This window comes from Pleurodeles waltl, chromosome 9 (assembly GCF_031143425.1).
Source record: "Pleurodeles waltl isolate 20211129_DDA chromosome 9, aPleWal1.hap1.20221129, whole genome shotgun sequence".
Taxonomy (NCBI): Eukaryota; Metazoa; Chordata; class Amphibia; order Caudata; family Salamandridae; genus Pleurodeles; species Pleurodeles waltl.
Window position 1 is genome coordinate 105720862 of NC_090448.1, and position 20169 is coordinate 105741030.

Below are 20169 nucleotides of genomic sequence, written 5' to 3' on the forward strand. Positions count from 1 at the left end.
CTGTCATCGATCGGATATGTGGTTTCTTTCCTGGACACCCTTTATTTTGATGGCTTGGAATACATTTTTCAAGATCATGACTACTGTTAAATTAATTTGACCATTGAATTATTCTAAAGTTTCAAAGTTTTGCCAAAAATGTCCTTTAACTTTGGCCTTCTGTGCTTGTCATGGTCAACAACTGGTTTTAAATTCAATTTTAGTTACATTGTATTATGATTTTAGCCTGTTTTAGTCCAGAGCATTTAGCTTGGGTTCATTCACCTTCTCTGGCATCATCATCATGGCGTCATACTTGTTCTGACAATGGGGAGGGTGTAGTGGATCCTATTTGGTTTTATTGGGAATCAGGAGATAGCTTAAACTTCTGGCTCGTAGGCCTGTGCCCCGACACCCAGTGACTTTGTACCTACTTAGCCTGCTCTGTTTTAGTGCATTTATTTAATTATTTCTTCCAAGATGGCTGCTATGTTTATAGTTAGGAAAATGCTTTGATTTCACATTCTCAGTGCCACTCTTTGAAGGTGTCACTATCAGCGGCAAAGACAAGTGATCTACATAGGTATTCACATCATGGTCCTGTATCACTTACGTGTGACAGGAATATAATGTAGTTTTAAAGGGAATTCTTTATGTAATTGCCATCCCAAGCATGCCTTCTTATCTATTGTTTGGGAACATACCTGCATCAGAGGTTCTACAAGATCTGTACAAATACATCTCATGCAGACAAGGTTATCAGAGGGATTCCTACTAGATGCCATCACTGCTATCTATGCTACACGTCACTGTGATGCAGACTCAGTCTTCGTGTCCCCACAGAGTCTGATCTAGAGACCTCATTCCAAGGTAAAGAGGGTTGGGGGGCTCTTCTCATGGGCATGGTACTGGCAGATTAGGTTTAACACAATTATTTCCCTTTAGGTTAGACATTAAAGCCATAATGCTAGAGTATTAGGGCCTATTTCACATCTCATGTTGTTGCAAGATGGTGGGGGTCTTTCTATTCCTGACTCTTGGTTTTACATTTCTGTTTCTTGCATTGTTCATTATCCTAATAATTGTAGCCCATATATTTTACAGTAAATTGCAGTCTTGTTCAAAAACCTATTGAAAACTTTACTGCATCTCCTTCATGGTCTGTGTGAATGAGACTTGATGCTCATCTGAGAGAAGGTGAAATCTCTGTTTAACCACGACTCCCCGGAGATGTCACACTCTTGGGTCCATGCGTAAAGACTACCACAAATCACCTTTTACTGAATGGGTTTTTTATGAGGCACTGTTTGTGAGCCGGGAGGGTTGGACCACAGTTGTGGCTTGTTGTAGGATTGGCCTAGTTGCCTACAAGCAAAGGTGCTGTCATCCGTAAACCAGCAGTCTTGCCTATAGCAAGAGTCCAGCTATGACATACTCACGAATACCACCACAACATCCAGTGACACATCCACCACACCCACCATACCCACAGACAGAAGCACAACAACACAGACACATCAACCAAATCCACCATACCTGCAGAAATCACAACATCCACAGACACATCCATCACATCCAGCATACCTGCAGACACAAACACAACAGACACACAAACATCCACCATACCCACAGTCACCACCCCAACAGACACACAAACATCCACAACATCCAGCATACCCACAGACGCTACCCCAACAGATACACACACATCCACCACTCCATCACCCAGCACCTCCAACGCCAAGGCACCAAGAAATGCAAATGCCCACATTCACCATGCAACAGACACCACCCAAACAGAAGCATACCTCAAACATGGACACACCCGAGACATCGACACCCACACATCAAACAACTACTCCCTCAACCTCCAAATCCCACATCTTAACCCATCCTTTCCACATCAAAGTCCTACCCGTCACACCTGCCCACACAAGCACCCATACCCCTCCCCCCAAGAAAAAGCCCACCCCTCAAAAGAAAAATCCCCCCTCCCAAACCCACCCATCCCAAATCTGACCTGACTCCACCCAAGGATGATCCCTGAGGTGCCTGTCTGCCCACCGGTCCCTTAACGTGGAGGTTCCCTGCAGTGATTGGAGTCAATTGTGGGCACAGTATTGTGCAGAGACTTTCAAATGGACTGGCCAATGGCCTTTGATTGCCTGTATTCTGGTTTGAAAAAAAACAAGTTGTAGTTTTGTTGGGTAGACATTTGTCCTGCCAATACTTTTCTAACTTTTTGCTGTTCCTGGGTAATTTTAGTTGTATACCTACAGTTGTGTGTATTTCACCCTGATTGCTGATCTGTTTACTGTTGTTTGCAATATCTAACTTTGTGGGCAGTGCTGGTGTCACCCAAGACAAGGGCAGATGTTCCCTGTATGAATATGTGTTTATTAATACAACTGGGCTGTAATTGCATTGTCTTATGATTGGTATGGTTGGTATTTCATCTTGTGTTATCCAATGTCAGTATGTGTGGTGTTAGACGTGTCCCCTGATGTGGATTGTAAATTCATCTCATATGTGGACGCCTGAGTTAGTTTTGTTTGTCCGGACATGGAGGGTGTTCAATTGTGCTAGCTTCCTTTGCACTTGACTGTGCATGTGTCCATTTTGATGTACGTACCTTGCAGCTACTTCATCTAGATGTATGGCCCATGCCGTTGCTGTTGTATTTGTGTTAATGACATGCATTTCCACATTATGCAGATAGACATGTCACTTGGCTCTACTAATATTTGTCCCTCAGATACCTGAAGAGGCAGTTCCTATGCAATTGTTGTTTTAGGGATGTGTGCAAAGTGTAATGTGTCTTTCCCTGAGTGTCCCTGATGCCCCATCCCTATTGTGCAGGTATTGTTTGCATAGTGAACGTTTTATATTTGCCTCTCAAACTATTGTGCATCCCATTGACCTTCCATTGTATTGCATGTGAGTGATGTGTGGGTCCACTGCAGACCTGTTTCATGGGAAGGGTGTTTGTGTTCTATGACACATCCATACATATGTTTGTTCAATCTGATAGCAGTCCATGGCATGTGCGCAATGTGAGGGTGTCAGTTGTATTGATAGATGTGATGTTGCTGAGTTGTTTCTGCTGTGTGACACAATGTTGTATACACTTCACTGTCCCTGCACCCAAGATGGGTGGACATGTGTTATTTTGTCGTGCTGCAGTGCAGTGTCAGTGACCTGCCCAAAAAGGGCATTTAATGGTGGTGCTGACGGGACCTCGTGGTCTTTGCTCTCTGGGATCACCAACATCTCAATACAGTGGTCAGTCCGCCAAGCCACTGGTGGTCGGACTGCCGCCACTGCCACCATGGTGGTGCAAGGACCACAAAACTCGTAATGAGGCACAAAATGTTTTACAAGGTTTAAAAAATAAAATAAATGTAAAATTACTTTAAAAATACCATTGATTTGTGTTATTACATATAAATAGTTATGCGTGTACAATGTATTTGTGGGCACTATAAAATATAAACAGGTACAACCTTTTATGCTTATCAATAGTATTTTTAATGTTTACATGCAAAATTAAGGTAAGCTACACATAAGTACTTTATATCTGTGACAAATATATTTTAGTGGAAATATATATTTATTTTAGTGTTAAAATTAATGGGTTCATTTGTAAATAATTGGAAATAAATTTACACTAAGTTTGTTTTTTGTAAAGCAAAGGACACACTTTATCATGCATTTGTTTGCACTACATGACTAATTTACTTCAATGTATTATTTGCTGAAAGCAGCCTTTACATATTTCAATATTATTGTTTTCATTTAAGAAAATAGTTCAGCTTAAAAATGTGTGATTATACTCAAAATGAAGCTTGAAAACTTTAAACATATCTTCATATTTATTTTTCAAATCTTTTAATTGACACATCATTATATTAATAAAGTTAATACTTACAGTAACATTTCTGAAGATGCATTCATGTAGAAGGCATACATACATAATATTTTAACTCTTTACACTTTAGGTGTGTGAAATCTACTGTTCCTGCTCTAGTCCCACTAATATTAAGGGAAAGACATATACATGTGGGAGATATATTTAATATTTCGATTGCATTTTTTTGTGGTGAACGGTCATTAAAACTGAGAAGGGGATAGAAATAGTTTTTTAGCTCTAGTCCTACAAAGATTGGAATAGCTTTATATATTTAGGCAGGGTTCAGATTGGTATCCTAACACTTGTACAATTCTAAATCTTGTTCTTCCAAAACTCTGGATACTGTATATATTTAGGAGTGTCACAAATACTGTTCTAACTGAAGTGCTGCAAAAATTGGTGATATATTTTGTTGTGTTAAACTGACTATTGTAAACTCAAACCAATTAACATTGAGGAAGATGTATTCTATTGAGGGGCATATTTACTATTCTATCCATTTGGGCAAGCATATTTTTTTGGGGGGTGAGAAAAATGAACTCAGGATGAACTACAACAATTAATAAAATAAACAGTGCTTAGCTCTCTGATAGCTTGGCGCAAAAGCAGTCACTTAGAGGCAGTGTGTAAACTATTGATGTAGTAAGTAGACAGTAATAAAAACACAGGAAAAATCCCAAACCAGTTTACAAAAATAGAGTATCTTTTATGAATAAAATGATACCTGACTGACAAAAAAAACAATCATCAGAACCAAAGATATGCAATTTAAACATTTTGAGGGAAAAGAGTACCTAAAACCACAAAGCACCACTTGGGGTCATCTGGTCACACTACATTGGGAAAAAGTCACACATTCAGGCCAACTATGATCGAACACCGGTTTGATTCAGGGACCAGGTTAGTCTAACTAAAAAGTTAACTTCTCAAGTTTTGTGTGAAGATTGCCATTTGTGTTGTAGGTGTCAGTGAAGAGGAGGCTCTGCATCATGGACAGTCAATGCTGTAGTGCGAAGAGCAGATCAGGCATCATTGACGCAGGCTGTTGTTGCTGTAATATGAAGTGCAGGTCTCGTGTTGCCAGCCACCATGGACAGTTGTTGTTAAGTAAAGCAAGTTTTACCAGAGCTTTATATTGGTGATCATTAAGGACATCTTGTTTCGAATGAGCCCGTACTTGGTCGTGAGGTGTCCAGACTTCAGGATTTTCACCTTTTCTTTAGGAGAAGAACACTTGGATGCCAACAAAGGGTCCAGGATCTGGGGATGCTCCTCTTGCGGATCAGGGACTCAGTCTAACAGAGGCCAGTAGGGTCAGACAGGTCCAGTTGCAGCAGGTTAGCTGGGCAGTTTCAGGGAGGTCTCTGATGCTTGTTGTGTCTCTATAGTTCACAAAGGAGATCAGTCAACTGACCACTGGAACCAGTCTGGTTAGCATGAGATAAAAGCGAGCAGTACCATTCTTCCTTCTCACAATACGTCCATCCTCCAAGCAGCAGGATAGTCATCTGGCAGCAGGTCAGTCCCTCTTATACAACAGCCAGAGGTCTAGGAATGTTCTGAAAATTGCCTCTAGAGGTCTAATATTTATACCAGCCTTTGTGTAGGGAGATTCCCTCTCCTACCTCGACATCTGATTCTGGAAAGTCTTTCTCCTTCCCCTGTCAAGGCTCCACATTGTCTAGGGTGAAAAAAGGCAGATCAGGCCTGGTGTCAGATTCCTTGGTGTGTGCAGGAGGCAAAGCTTTTTGAAATTTAAGTGGGGCATGTTACACCCCCTCGTAGTCATACTCCCTGCATGGGCCATCCTGTGCACACGTAAGCTCCTTTGTGTTACTGTCCGTAAGCAATTCACAAACCCCCAAAACAGAGCCATTTACAGTAATCTGGCCCATGACACTGGCAGAAGTCACAAATGGTTGAGACAAGAAAATGCTACCTTTCTAAAAAAGGTATTTTCAGGATTAAAACTCAAAACCCCATAATAATATTAATAGGATTTTAAATTACATTTTATTTGAGTGTAAAGAGAATATCCTATCAGCTCTCTCACCAAAGATAGCCTTTATTAAATGTAATAAGGTAACCCAGTGTTCGTCAATGGGAGAGATATGCCTTGCAACAGCTAGGACATGTAAAACTTAAGTACACGGCCTACTTTTTAAATACAATATTTCCCACCCTATGAACCTTTAGGGACTAGTTTTGGGGAGACTTAGGGCCTCAATATGAGCTTGGCTGTAGGACTGCCAGACCACCAGGTTGGCAGTCCTGAAAAGACTGCCATTCCCACGGTCTTTTAGACCACCCCATTATGAATTATACAGGCAGGACAGCCGACCACGAAGCAAAAATGGCAGACAATCAGTGGTACGGCGGCCTGGAAATAGATGGTCCGGCCTCCAGGGCTGACAGCACTGTGATCAACCACCAAGCATATTACCGGCACATAGTCGCTGTGGCGGATCCTTCATGGTGGTTAGCCAGTGGCAGGACAAACCACGGCAGTCAGCAACTGCACATTAGATTAATTTTGTAAAGAAATACATCAGACACACATTGCCACAGTCGACACACCTGCAAAGGACACTATAAACACACCCATTTACAGAAACAATCCTATGCATTTCAAACGTAAAACACAGAAACCAGAGCACCATATTTTCCAAACACTTCATAGATTAGGCACCCTTTTTTCACTATCCCAGTGAACACCCTGCGCACACTTTTGTTTATTCACACTATTTTGCACTTCCCCTGTCTAGGAAGTAACTGTCACCCCTTTTTTCCCACCATTTTACGTTAAAAAAATCCCAATTTTTCAGAAGATGAGTCAAGAGTTATGGTGGATGACATCATCAGAGTAAAACCACAATTGTTTGGAGCAAAAGCCCAGCACACTCCTCTGAGTAGGAAAAGGGAAATGTGGGACAGGATAGTTGACAGAGTGGATGCTGTAGGTTCCTCCCTGTGCACAAAGGAAGACATTGGGAAGAGGTGGAATGACCTCAGGGGCAAGGTCTGCTTCCTGATCTCCAGGAACCAGCTCCAGGCCAAGAAGACTGACAGTGGCCCAGTGCCCCATTACATATCATTTTTTGGGAGGAGAAAGTCTTGGCCATCCTGCATCTTGAGGGCTTGACAGGAACGCCTGGGGGAGTGGAGTTTAGTAAGTAACAATACAAAAATATGTCACCAACATGCAATGTCATCCATGCTCACAGCTCATCTTTTGCCACTGTCATTTTCATATACCCCACCAATATTCAATACCCAGAGTATCTGAGATTAAACACTGTCAATCTGTATTGTTCGACCCATCAGCACATCTACCAAGGCTCATCACATGCCATAGGTTGAAATGGGGCCTGTAAGTCTTTCAACATCTCATAATAATAATGGTATGTCTCAAAAGGTAAATGTATGCCCAAACCCAAATGCAGTCTGCTTACAAATATGTAATACACAATATTTGTATAGTGTGTGTAGTACAGACAGTTACCTGACTGCAACTCGTAAGAGGCACTGTTTCAATTACTCCAAACACCAGACCAGTATTCACTTGTCCAAAGACACCTCTTCAGCGAATCAAAAATGAACTTCACTCACCTGGAGGATACTATTTGTCAAGTGTGTGAAGTAGAGAGAGTGACCTGAATGCAACTCCCAGGATGCACTGTTTCAGCAACTCCAAACACCAGGCCAGTGTTCACTTGTACACATACCCCTGTTTGGTAAATCTTACTTTAAGTGTACTCACCTGGGAGGATACCATTTGTCAAGTGTGTGAAGTAGAGGGAGTGATCTGACTGCTAAGGCCAGGAAGGCCCTGTGTCTGTAAATCCATCCTCCAGGTTAGTGTACATTTGCCGAAATACCCCTGTTTGGTATCTATCATTTGAAGTGTACACACCTGAGAGGATAACATTTGCATAGTGTGTGTACTAGAGAAAGTGACCTGCCTGCAACTCCCAGGGGAACTGTTTCTCTAACTTCAAATACAAAACAAGTGTTCACTTGTCCGAATTCTCTTGTTTGGTAACTTAAAAATGAAACGCACTCACCCACAGAGATCACATTTGTATAGTGTGTGTAGTACAGGGAGTGACTTGTCTGCTGAGGCCAGGAGGCTCTGTTACTGTTTCTCCATTCACCAGCCCAGTGTTCTCTTGTGCAAATACCATTGTTTTGTAACCCATAAATGATGTGTAGTCACCTGGGAAGGTCACACTTGTATAGTGCATGTAATGCAGGGAGTGACGTGACTTCTGAGGCCATGAAGCCCTGTTACTGTTACTCCACTCACCAGCCAACTGCTCTCTTGCCCACATACCATTGTTTGGTAACCCGCAAATTAGCTTCACTCACCTGGGAAGATACCATTTGTCAAGTGCGGGAAGTACCTGACTACAGCTCTCAGGGGGCACTGTTTCTCTGACAGCAAACACCAAACCAAATAGTCACTTGTCTAAAGACCCCTGTTTGGCAAATCTCGATTGAAGTGTACTAACCAAGGAGTATACCATTTGCTAAGTGTTCGAAGTAGAATAAGTGACATGACTGCAAAGTCCAATAGGCCCTGCAACTCTAACTCCAACCACCAGCACAGTGGCCACTTGTCCAAATACCCTTGTTTGTCAACTCTCAAATGATATATACTTACCTGGGACTGATCAAGCACAGATCAAGCCCAAATCGCAGTCATATCTGTCAACATAGCTCCATCATGATTTGCTAACCCAAGATAAAGCAGTTGAAGACAGGAATGACACCTTTCCCTGTGTGTATAACAAGTTTTTTTACGGCCTCAAGATTCATCACCAGATTGGTATTGACAGCAGACACCTTCATACTGCACTAGGCACATGATGACTCCAGTCACATATACAACAAAGTCCAGGGTTTGCCTGTGTCACCCTCAACTAGGCCTCCTAATGGACAAAGCCATATCTTGCCTAGCCAATGTTTTGCCTGCACTGGTGGCATGATGTCATTTTCAGTCCATGCACCCAAGTGTTAATGATCTGTACATTTCAGCAGCAGCTTGAGTCAAAATTAATTGTCATGCTTCACACGTCATGTCAATACACCCAATACAACGGCCACTTGCCACAACAGGTTTAACTGCCACTTAACTATGTACAAGGTCTCTTCTTACTGTAACACTAAACCTTTGGAGGTAGATGCCACAATACAACAAGTAACACTATGGTGGTCATTACAACCCTGGCGGATGTGTTAAAGCGGCGGTAAGACCGCCAACAGGCTGGCGGAAAAAGAATTGGAATTATGACCGTGGCGGAAACCACCAACAAAGACAGCCACTTTAACACTCCGACCGCCACGGCAGTACAAACAAACAGCATGTCGGTCAACGCCAACAGACAGGCGGAGGACAATGTACCGCCCACAGTATCACAACCTACCAATCCGCCACCTTTTCCGAGGCGGATTCACCGCAAACAAAAACACGGCAGAAACAGGACTTCGAAGGGAAAACGCTCACCTCTTCACACCCCACGAGGAACCAGGATACCATGGAGCCCGAGCTTCACATTTTCCCTGCCCTTATCTTCTTGCTCCTCTACCAGGAGAACGCATGCCGGCGGCGAAGACCACGGTGAGTACTGCACCTACGACACAGGGGAGGGGGGAGGGAAAAAACAGGGACACACACACGCAACACACAACACCCCCACCCCCACCCCCACCCCCACCCTCACCCACTACAACACACACATTAATACAGAATGATACATTACAGTTACACCTCCCAAACTCCGTGGAAGAATGCAAAGACAAATGGAAATGAATGTAACCATTGTAATATATTAAAATCCAGTACGCAAATATATATATGCACTATTAACAAATATATACACCAAGAATAGTAGTCCAGGTATTGCTCTATTGAAGTCCGTGGAACACTGGGCCCACACGGCTTGGGCGAGGCCCACACTCAATACCCGAACATGACGGAGAGAACACTGCAGGGGCATCAGATAGCAATAAAACAGGCACCTCAGGAGGAAGGGAAAAGGTGGGGCACCTCAGCCGGTTGAGTGCACAACGCCAAATCCACGAGGGGGCCCCATGCCCACTGTTCAGTCCTGGGGAGTGCAAAGCCACAGTCTCTCAAGTCTCTACAGTGGGTGGGTTGCCCACTGTTCAATCCTGGGGAGTGCAAAGCCACAGTCTCTCAAGTCTCTACAGTGGGTGGGTTGCCCACTGTTCAATCCTGGGGAGTGCAAAGCCACAGTCTCTCAAGTGGATAACAGTCTCCACTTGTTCTAGAGAGAGCTTTGTGCCCAGAGTGCTTCATACTGCCAAGGACAGAGGTAGTGGATGTAAATCTCCACTGGTTCTGGAGGGTGCTTTGTGCCCAGAGTGCTTCATCCTGCCAAGGACTGAGGTAGTGGATGTGATGCTCCACTGGTTCTGGAGGGGGTTTTGAGCCCAGAGTGCTTCATCCTGCCAATGACAGAGGTAGTGGATGCCTTTCTCCACTGGTTCCGGAGGGGGCTTTGTCCCCAGAGTGCTTCATCCTGCCAAGGACAGAGGTAGTGGATGTAAATCTCCACTGGTTATGGAGGGGGCTTTGTGCCCAGAGTTCTTCATCCTGCCAAGGACAGAGGTAGTGGATGCCTTTGCCCACTGGTTCTGGAGGGGGCTTTGTGCCCAGAGTGCTTCATCCTGCCAAGGACTGAGGTAGTGGGTGTGATGCTCCACTGGTTTTGGAGGGGGCTTTGTGCCCAGAGTGCTTCATCCTGCCAAGGACAGAGGTAGTGGATGCCTTTCTCCACTGGTTCTGGAGGGGGCTTTGTGCCCAGAGTGCTTCATCCTGCCAAGGACAGAGGTAGTCGATGTAAATCTCCACTGGTTCTAGAGGGGGCTTTGTGCCCAGAGTGCTTCATCCTGCTCGTGACAGACACAGTAGCATCAGTGCCCTTGGCACTCATGGGCCAGCGGTGCTTGTGGCGGCGATGTCCTTGGCAGCGGTGCTTGTGGCGGCGGTGCCCTGTTCAGCGGTGCTTGTAGCGGTGGTGTCCTGTTCAGCGGTGCTTGTGGCAGTGTCCTGTTCAGCGGAGCTTGTGGCGGCGGTGTCCTGTTTAGCGGTGCTTGTGGGGGCGGGGTCCTTGGCGGTGACTCAGCTGCTGGCAGTCCTTTCTGGCCCAGTGAATCAGCTGCTGGCGGTCCTTTCTGGCCCAGCGGAGCCGGTGCTGGTGGTCCTTTCTGGCCCAGTGGGGCTGATGCTGGCTGTCCTTTCTGGCCCAGCGGGCTGGTGCTGGTGGTCCCTTCTGGCCCAGCTGGGCTGGTGCTGGCGGTCCTTTCTGGCCCAGCGGGGCTGGGGCTGGTGCTGGCTGTCCTTTCTGGCCCAGCGGGGCTGGTGCTGGCGGTCCTTTCTGGCCCAGCAGGGCTGGTGCTGGCTGTCCCTTCTGGCCCAGCAGGGCTGGTGCTGGCGGTCCTTTCTGGCCCAGCGGGGCTGGTGCTGGCGGTCCCGTCTGGCCCAGCGGGGCTGGCGGTCCCTTCTGGCCCAGCGGGGCTGATGGCGGTGGCCTCCTGTGCAGCGGGGCTGATAGCAGTGGCCTCCTGGGAGGCGGGGCTGATGGCGGTGGCCTCCTGGGCAGCGGGGCTGATGGTGGTCTTCTCCGCTGTGCTGCTCTTCCCAGACTTGATGCGTTTCTTGTGCCCCTTCCCCACCTTGGAAGGTGTCGCAGCTTACTCCACACTCCCACCTGTACCCTGGAGAGCGGCTATGGTGGCTGGAGTCTTCCCCCTCTCCCGTCGGGCACTGGCCAACTTTTGATGCTTGACAGGTGGGGGACTGTCTGTGCTGTGGCTCCTTGCCACACTGGCTGCCCTGCTGCCTGGTGCACTCCAGAATCTGGTGACTACTGCCACCACTGGTCCCGGGGAAGTTGTGGCTGAGGTGCTGGAGAGTCGGGCCCTAGGAGACTGACGGGGTGGGGGAGGTGAGGGAAAGAGGTCAAGGGTGGACAGGAAATGTTTTTGGGGAACACTGGGACGGGTAGCTGGAGGGGGTTTGGGAGTGGAGGAAGAGGTTGTGTTTGTTGGAGGTGTTCGTTTGGTTACTTTGGGGGAAGGTGCATGCGCTGCAGGCTGTCGTGAGTTGGATGGCTTTTGGGTGGGTGTGTGCCTGCGTTTGTGTATCTTGGGAGGTGGCGTCACAGACACACTAGGAGAGGACACAGGGGACGTGTGAATGGTAGTGGGGGTGGTGACTGCATGTGAGCGGGGTGTGCTGGTGGGTGTGCTGGTGATGTAAGTAGTAGCTGTAGATGTAGTGCATGCAGGTGTGGGTGGAGATGAGACAGGGAGGGAGGAGGGAGACGAGGAGGAGGGGTACACAGTGGAGGCAGTGGATGTTGGTGTGTCTGCATGTGTGTGATACTTGCGTGAGTGCCTGTGGGATGTGTGGTGCTTATGTTTGCCAGAGCTTCCCTTGTGTGTTGACTTGTGTGCATGCTGGTCTGATGGTGTGCTTGTGGTAGGCTGAGGTACAGGGGAGTGGATCTGGGTGGAGGCAGTTGGAGGGGGAGGCTAGAGACAGGGACAATAGCTGTCATCAGTGCTGAGGACAGAGTCTAAAAAGCTCGCTGAAGGGCTGCCTGACCAGAATGAATTCCCTCCAGGAATGCATTTGTTTGTTGCAACTGCCTCTCTTCACCCTGGATGGCATTCAAAATGGTAGACTGCCCAACAGTGAGGGACCTGAGGAGGTCAATGGCCTCCTCACTGAGGGCAGCAGGGGTGACTGGGGCAGGGCCTGAGGTGCCTGGGGCGAAGGTGATGCCCACCCTCCTGGGTGAGCGGGCACGGGCCAAAAGCTGAGAGGCTGCTGGGAGGGTGGTGCTGGTAGGGAGGGTGGCGGCTGTACCTGTAGATGCGGGGGCACAGATGTGGCCACCACCACAAGGGAGCTCCCATCAGAGGACGAGTCCGTATCACTGGTCTCAGCTCCAGTCCCTGCCGTGGAGCTCCCCTCGCCCTCCGTCCCACTGGTGTATTCAGACTCAGTAGTGTCGCCCTCCAGGGCCATGTGGGATGCAGCTCCCTCCTGCTCCGGTGCCACTGCTCCTCCGCCTGATGATGCTAATGCACACAAGAACAGGGAGACCACAAAAAGGGGGAGACAACAGAAGACAGACATGTTGAGTGCATGCATTACCGCTACTGTTGGTGGACACGACAGGCACAGAAGCCCCCTGTGCTGCGCTGCGCACTTGGGGTCCACGGTTCATGGGGTGGGGTGGCACAGGGTCTGCCAGAAAAAGGGGACCTAACTAGCACACTCGCCCTGGCCTAGGGAATCCCACAGACCACCTCCCCCATCCAGACACCTCCACTGCGCGCTGAATCAGCTAAATGAGAGTGTACTCACCCCCTTGTGGCTGCTGTGATGCCCTGAAGCACCTATCCAACTCCGGGTACGCCACCGCCAGGATCCTGAACATCAGGGGGGTCATGCTGCGACGGGAACCCCTCCCATGTTGGAAGGCCATCCCCAGCCGGGCCTCCGCCGTCTTCTTGCTCTAGCGGCGAATGTCCTCCCATCACTTACGACAGTGGGTGCTCCCTCTGTGGTAGATCTCCAGGGTCCGGACGTCCTTGGCGATGGCAGGCCAAACATCCTTCTTCTGGTGGGCTCTGACCTACAGGAATTGTACAGGGGAAAAAGAGAAGTTATTACCAACTGCACCGTCACAGTCATTGGCCCCCATCCCTACCCTTGCCACGCACAAGCCATTGTCTCTTCCAGACTGAGGTTACAGCAGCACTTGCAGTGTAGGTCCTCTCCTGTCGAAGATCAGGTATCGAGTGATTGAATAGATAGAAAATGGCTGTCACGTCTGCGGCGGTGCGTACCGTCACCGCCGGCGTACATCGTCATTGGCTCCTGGGACCCATAAAGTCCATTGTTAACCAATGCAGAATTGCGCCACGGTCTTCGACCGCCTACCGCGACGGTGTACAACGCCAGTGCAGTTACCTCACATCCCACTGTCCCACTTTACAGGTCAGGCAGCCGCCATTTCAGGGGCCCACATGGCTTAATTTTTAACTGCATCACACATACCTAGGCCTTGCCTCAACACTCCTACATGCAAATTTCGAATTATGAATCATGTTCTGTGTAAGCTGTGGGTACATACCTCTGAGTTGGTTGACCCTGTGCTCGCTGTTGTCCTTCATAGGCACCGTCCCCTGGAACATGTGAGGAGATGGCGGCATCCTTCGGCGTATAGACCGCTGGTGGACCTGTCGACAATGGAGGAAAGACATGTGATCATCACCTACAGGCTTGATCGTGCCACAATCCTGGAACTGTGTGCCCAGTTAGAGCCAGACCTGATGTTAGCTATCCACCATCCCACAGGAATCCCCCATCAAGTGCAGGTGCTGTCAGTACTCCATTTCCTTGCAAGTGGGTCATTTCAAACAACAGTGGCCATAGCATCAGGGATGTCCGAGCCTATGTTTTCCAACGTGTTGTCCAGAGTGTTGTCTGCCCTGCTGAAAAACATGCGGAGCTACATTGTTTTCCCTCAGGTGGAGGATTTGCCTACAGTGAAAGGTGATTTCTATGCCCTGCGATATATCCCCAACATCATAGGTGCCATTGATGGGACACATGTGGCTTTGGTACCCACTCCCCCCACAGGACTGAACCGGTGTACAGAAACCGGAAGAGTTATCATTCAATGAATATGCAGATGGTGTGCTTGGCCGACCAGTACATCTCCCATGTTAATGCCAAATTCGCTGGCTCAGTGCATGACGCTTACATCCTGCGGAATAGCAGCATCCCATATGTGATGGGGCAACTGCAGAGGCACCGTGTGTGGCTGTTAGGTGAGGACCTGGGGATATCCCTACAGGTTAGTGTGTGTCTAACAGTTGTCCCTCGCCATTTGCAGGTGACTCTGGTTACCCCAACCTGTCATGGCTACTGACCCCAGTGAGGAATCCCAGGACAAGGGCAGAGGAACTGTACAATGAGGCCAAAGGGAAACTCGGAGGATTATATAGCGGACATTCGGCCTCCTGAAGGCCAGGTTCAGGTGACTCCATATGACAGGTGGAACCCTATTCTACTCACCAAAGAAGGTGTGCCAGATCATCGTGGCCTGCTGTATGCTTCACAACTTAGCTTTGCAACGACAGGTGCCTTTTCTGCAGGAGGATGGTCCAGATGGAGGTGTTGTGGCAGCTGTGGAGCCTGTGGACAGTGAAGACGAGAAAGCAGAAGAAGAGGACATCGACAACAGGAACTCAGTGATCCTGCAATACTTCCAGTGAGACACAGGTAAGAATACAAACCTGCCTACTACATGTACTTTAACACTACCACCTCTCTACTGTCTGTCGTTTTTACCCAGTGTATGTTCACTGAGTTGTCACTTTCCCTTTTGATTTCACAGATGTGGGTCCCACTGTGTGACATCTGCTTTGTTTCCTCATGGACTAGAGCTGTGTGACATAGGTATGTTGACATTACAATTGTAAGAGCATTTTGACACTGTACTGCTAATACACTATTTGGAAATCACAGACAGACTCCAGATTGTTTTGTGCTTTAAAGGTGTTTATTTAAGTGCTCAATATTGGAGGGTGCTGTAAAATGGTGCGGGTGATGGTGGAGGAATGTCCATGGCAGAGTCCAGTCTATTAGTCTCACCGGTGCATTGCCCAAATGGGCATAGGAAGTGGAGCTGGTGCAGTTTGAGGATGGACAGGGTGACAAGGTGGGACAGAAGGATGACAATCAGGGTGGTCTCATTTCTTGGTGGGGGTCTTGGCATCGTTCTCTGTCTTTGTCCTGGATCTCAGGGACCGTTTGTGGTGTGGTTCTCCCTCTGCAGGGGGTGGGGTGCTGTTGTGGTGGTCCTGTGGTGGTGCCTCCTGTCCACTAGCGCCGGCGGAGGTGGTGGGCAGTTCATCGTCCAGGCTAGTGTCAGGGGCCCCTTGTTGTGCCACAGTGTCCCTTCTGGTGTTGAGGACTTCCTTCGATGGTGCCCAGGGTGGAATTGATGGATCTGAGTTCCTCCCTGAAGCCCAAATACTGTTCCTCCTGCAGCCACTGAGTCTCCTGAAACTTGGCCAGTACCGTTGCCATTGTCTCCTGGGAATGGTGGTAGGCTCCCATGATGTTGGAGAGGGCCTCGTGGAGAGTGGGTTCCCTGGGCCTGTCCTCCCCCTGTCGCACAGCAGCCCTCCCAGTTCCCCTGTGTTCCTGGGCCTCTGTCCCCTGGACCGTGTGCCCACTGCCACTGCCCCAAGGTCCCTGTTGTTGTTGGGTTGGTGGGTTAGCCTGGGTTCCCTGTAGTGTTGGACACACTGCTGATTGACGTGTCCTGGGGACAGAGGTATGGGCCCGCTGGGTGGGTGCTCTGCTGGTGTTTCCAGAGGGGGGAAGCTCTGTGGTGGCCTGTGACTGTGTTAGGGGAACCGACTGTCCCGAGGTCCCAGATGGGCCGGGCTGGTCATCTAGATCCAGTTGGACAGAGCTGCTGTCATCACTGTGGGCCTCTTCAGTTGGTGGTGTGTGTGGACACGTGTGTGGACACTGATGCTATGGCCACTGTTGTTTGAAAAGACCCACTTGCAAGGAAATGAAGCACTGACAGCACCTGCACTTGAGGGGGATTCCTGTGGGATGGCGGATTTCTGACATCAGGTCTGGCTCCAACTGTATACACAGTTCCTGGATTGTGGCACGGTCAAGCCTGTATGTGATAATCACATGTCGCTCCTCCATTATCGATCGGTCCACCAACGGTCGGTACACCGGAGGATGCTGCCATCTCCTCACATGTCCCAGCGGACAGTGCCTATGAAGGACAACAGCGAGCACAGAGTCAAACAACTCAGAGGTACGTACCCACAGTTTACACAGAACACCATTCATACACAAAAGGTGGCCTGTATGTGTGTTGAGTCTAGGCCTAGGTATGTGTGACGCAGTTGAAAATGAAGCCATGTGGGCCCCTGAAATGGCGGCTGCCTGACGTGTTAAGTGGGACAATGGGATGTGAGGTAACTGCGCTGGCGTTGTACACCGTCGCGGTAGGCGGTCGAAGACCGCGGCGCAATGCTGCATGGTTAACATTGGACCCTATGGGTCCCAGGAGCCAATGACGATGTACGCCGGTGGTGACGGTACGCACCGCCGCGGACGTGACTGCCATTTTCTATCTGTTCAATCACTCGATACCTGATCTTCGACAGGAGAGGTCCTACACTGCAAGTGCTGCTGTGACCTCGGTCTGGAAGAGACAATGGGTCGAGTGTCTGGGGAAAGGGCCCCTGCCTTCACATCGGAGGAGTTGGAGATACTCGTGGGTGGGCTCCTCCCCCAGTACGCGCTAATCTACGGTCCTCCAGACAAACAGGTAAGTACACAGGGAAAATGTTGTATGGGCTATGCCTGTGTGGAGAGGGCTGGTTGTAAGAAGGAAGGAGGCACAGTTCTGCGTGCATGAAGGACTGTGAATGCATGTGCCACATGGCAAGGGTAGGGATGGGGGCCAATCAGTTTTACAGTGCAGTTGGTAATAACTTCTCTTTTTCCCCTGTACATTTCATGAAGGTCAGCGCCCACCAGAAAAAATATATTTGGCGTGCCATCGCCAAGGACGTCCGGACCCTGGGGGTCTACCACAGACGGAGCACCCACTGCCGAATGGGAGGACATTCGTCGCTGGAGCAAGAAGACGGCGGAGGCTCAGCTGGGGATGGCCTCCCAACGTGGGAGGGGTGCCCGTCGCACCATGACCCCCTTGATGTTCAGGATCCTGGCGGTGGCCTACCTGGAGTTGGATGGGCGCTTGAGGGCATCACAGCAACCACAAGGGGGTGAGTACACTCTCATTCTGCTGACTTTGCGCGCAGAGGAGGTGTCTGGGTGGGGGAGGTGGGCTGTGGGTTTCCCTAGGCCAGGGCGAGTTCCGTAGGCAAGGCCCCTCCATAAGGTAGGCAATGTGGCACCCCACCCCACCTCTGTAAAGTGGCAACTACACCTAGTCATGCCCCTGTGTCATCTATGTGTGCAGATGTCGTCCATAGCCTTGTAGGCCATTTCCCAGGAATTGAACAGTGGAGCCCAAGAGCGCGGCGTAGTGCAGGGGGCATCTGTGTCTTTCGTGTCCGCCAACGGTAGCGGTAATGCATGCACTCAACATGTCTGGCACCGGAACACCAGGGGGTTGCATCCCACATGGCCATGGAGGGCCACACTACGGAATTGGACTTCACCAGTGGGACGGAGGGCGAGGGGATCTCCACGGCGCGGACAGGAGCTGGCACCAGTGACACAGACTTGTCCTCTGATGGGAGCTCCCTTGTGGTGGCGGCAACATCTGTGCCACCCCCATCTACAGGTACAGCTGCCACCCCCCCTTCTAGCACCGCCCTACCAGCAGCCCCTCAGCCTTCGCCCTGTGCCCACTCACCCGGGAGGGTGGGCATCACCTTCGCCCCAGGCACCTCAGGCCCTGCCCCAGTCACCCCTGCTGCCCTCAGTGAGCAGTCCATTGACCTCCTCAGGTCCCTCACTGTTGGGCAGTCTACCATTTTGAATGCCATCCATAGTGTAGAAAGGCAGTTGCAACAAACAAATGCATTCCTGGATGGCATTCATTCTGGTCAGGCGGCCCTTCAGCGAGCTTTTCAGACTCTGGCCTCAGCACTGATGGCAGCCATTGTCCCTGTGTCTAGCCTCCCCCCTCCAACGTCCTCCACCCGACCCAATCGTCGCGGTAGGCGGTCGAAGACCGTGGCGCAATTCTGCATTGGTTAACAATGGACTCTATGGGTCCCAGGAGCCAATGACGATGTACGCCTGCGGTGACGGTACGCACCGCCGCAGACGTGACAGCCATTTTCTATCTATTCAATCACTCGATACCTGATCTTCGACAGGAGAGGACCTACACTGCAAGTGCTGCTGTAACCTCAGTCTGGAAGAGACAATGGCTTGTGCGTGGCAAGGGTAGGGATGGGGGCCAATGACTGTGACGGTGCAGTTGGTAATAACTTCTCTTTTTCCCCTGTACAATTCCTGTAGGTCAGCGCCCACCAGAAGAAGGATGTTTGGCATGCCATCGCCAAGGACGTCTGGACCCTGGAGATCTACCACAGAGGGAGCACCCACTGTCGTAAGTGATGGGAGGACATTCGCCGCTAGAGCAAGAAGACGGCGGAGGCCCGGCTGGGGATGGCCTTCCAACATGGGAGGGGTGCCCGTCGCAGCATGATCCCCCTGATGTTCAGGATCCTGGCGGTGGCGTACCCGGAGTTGGATAGGCGCTTCAGGGCATCACAGCAGCCACAAGGGGGTGAGTACACTCTCATTTATCTGATTCAGCGCGCAGTGGAGGTGTCTGGATGGGGGAGGTGGTCTGTGGGATTCCCTAGGCCAGGGCGAGTGTGCTAGTTAGGTCCCCTTTTTCTGGCAGACCCTGTGCCACCCCACCCCATGAACCGTGGACCCCAAGTGCGCAGCGCAGCACAGGGGGCTTCTGTGCCTGTCGTGTCCACCAACAGTAGCGGTAATGCATGCACTCAACATGTCTGTCTTCTGTTGTCTCCCCCTCTTTGTGGTCTCCCTGTTCTTGTGTGCATTAGCATCATCAGGCGGAGGAGCAGTGGCACCAGAGCAGGAGGGAGCTGCATCCCACATGGCCCTGGAGGGCGACACTACTGAGTCTGAATACACCAGTGGGACGGAGGGCGAGGGGAGCTCCACGGCAGGGACTGGAGCTGAGACCAGTGATACGGACTCGTCCTCTGATGGGAGCTCCCTTGTGGTTGTGGCCACATCTGTGCCTCCGCATCTACAGGTACAGCCGCCACCCTCCCTACCAGCACCGCCCTCCCAGCAGCCCCTCAGCCTTTGCCCCGTGCCCGCTCTCCCAGGAGGGTGGGCATCACCTTCGCCCCAGGCACCTCAGGCCCTGCCCCAGTCACCCCTGCTGCCCTCAGTGAGCAGTCCATTGACCTCCTCAGGTCCCTCACTGTTGGGCAGTCTACCATTTTGAATGCCATCCATAGTGTAGAAAGGCAGTTGCAACAAACAAATGCATTCCTGGATGGCATTCATTCTGGTCAAGCGGCCCTTCAGTGAGCTTTTCAGACTCTGGCCTCAGCACTGATGGCAGCCATTGTCCCTGTGTCTAGCCTCCCCCCTCCAACGTCCTCCACCCGACCCAATCTCCTGTACCTCAGCCTATCCCAAGCACACCTACAGACCAGCATGC